The 1,997-nt window shown below is 45.2% G+C and overlaps 1 protein-coding gene across 1 annotated transcript in view; it reads right to left on the bottom strand.

Annotated features, from left to right (window-relative positions):
* Nucleotides 1–1,997, bottom strand: part of grin3bb (glutamate receptor, ionotropic, N-methyl-D-aspartate 3Bb) — a 28,534-nt gene that overhangs the window by 6,575 nt on the left and 19,962 nt on the right. The gene's annotated exons all lie outside the window — the stretch shown is intronic.

Below are 1,997 nucleotides of genomic sequence, written 5' to 3'. Positions count from 1 at the left end.
GCAGGGGGCCCAAACCTCTGCAGACGCCATTTATGTAGTTTTCTGTTGTGTTGAAAGTGTAAAAGATGAAATAAATATACGAATGTCTAATCTGTCATTTGATCCTTTTGGAGATTTTTCATCTTTTCTTTCTTTTTCATGCATATTAATACAAATTTTAAACTGTGTGTGTGTGTGTGTGTATGTATATATATATATATATATACATATATATGGTCTTGTGCAGTAGTCTCTGTCTTGTCTCCTCGTGTTTGTGTCAGACAGAGAGAGAGAGAGAGAGAGAGAGAGAGAGAGAGAGAGAGAGAGAGAGAGAGAGAGAGAGAGAGAGAGAGAGAGAGAGAGAGAGAGAGTGTCTAGTAGATAATTGGTTCTTTGTTCTGTTCTGCTCTGTGATTGGACGACACTATCGGACAGTTTCTTTATTAAAGTCCAGCAGCAGCTGAGATAATCTCTTCTCTTCTGGACCGCTCAACCTCCTCTTCCTCCTCTTCCCTTTCCTCTCCTCTCTCCTCCTCCTCTTCTTCTCCTCTCTCCCCTCTTCTTCCTCCTCTTCCCCTTCCTCTCTTCCCTCCTTTTCCTCTCTCCCCTTCCTCCTCTTTCTCTCCTCTCTCCTCCCCCTATGAACTCCCTCCCCTTCCTCTCTCCTCTTCCTCCTCCCCTCCTCCCCCTGGAAACTCTCTCCCCTCCGTGGTGCAATAGAAATCTTTTCCTTAATAGAATTTAATTGCCTGGCAACAGAAACGAGAGAAACTTCAAAGCTTCAATCGATTGTTTGAAAAATAACTTTTCCCATCTCAAGCTCATCTGGTTCCTAGACAAACTTTATGTTAAACTCTCTGTCCAACCAACCATCCAACTGACCAACCGACCAACCAACTGACCAACCAACCAACTGACCAACCAACTGACCAACCAACCATCCAACTGACCAACCGACCAACCAACCAACTGACCAACCAACCAACCAACCAACTGACCAACCAACCAACCAACTGACCAACAGACCAAACAACTGATCAACCAACCAACCAACTGACCAACAGACCAAACAACTGATCAACTGACCAACCAACTGACCAACCAACTGACCAACCAACCAACCAACCAACCATCCAACTGACCAACCGACCAACCAACCAACTGACCAACCAACCAACCAACCAACCGACCAACCAACTGACCAACCAACCAACCAACTGACCAACAGACCAAACAACTGATCAACTGACCAACCAACTGACCAACCATCTAACCAACCAACTGACCAACAAACCAAACAACCAACTGATCAACTGACCAACCAAACAAACAACTGATCAACTGACCAACCAACCAACCAACCAACCAACCAAACAACTGACAAACCGACCAACCAACCGACCAGCCGAACCAACCAACTGACCAACCAAACAACCAATCAACCAAGTGACCGACAAACTGACCTCCAAATACCCGCAGTAGGTGGCCCCTGTGACCAACATGCAGGTCTATCTTGAGAATGAGCTCGGGGAACATAATGCCCCGTTCAGTGCTGTAGAGACTATGTTTCATGATGAAGTCCTTGATCTATTCATGAGTTCATCCTTCCTGAGACTGTAACATGATGAAGTCCTTGATCTATTCATGAGTTCATCCATCCTGAGACTGTAACATGATGAAGTCCTTGATCTATTCATGAGTTCATCCTTCCTGAGACTACCTTCCACAAGTTATTTTTCTTACTTTGAAGATTTTGGGGTTTTCTCAGAAGAAGAACCGACCTTGAACTTGCATCAGGTGCAGGAAGCAGAGTCTCATCTATTATTCAGTTTTCAGTCTGTGACGTGACAGGAATCAGTGAGTGAGTCTCATCCGTAACCTACTTTACACAAATAAAATATCTCTTATTGGAAATGTTCTCACTGACTCCTGAGAGCCTGAAGGCAGCTCAGGGCTCGGAGAGAGAGAGGGAGAGACAGAGAGAGGGAGGGAGGGAGAGAGAGAGAGAGAGGGAGGGA

Source organism: Etheostoma cragini, chromosome 9 (assembly GCF_013103735.1).
Source record: "Etheostoma cragini isolate CJK2018 chromosome 9, CSU_Ecrag_1.0, whole genome shotgun sequence".
NCBI lineage: Eukaryota > Metazoa > Chordata > Actinopteri > Perciformes > Percidae > Etheostoma > Etheostoma cragini.
This window is presented reverse-complemented; position numbering and strand designations above follow the sequence as displayed.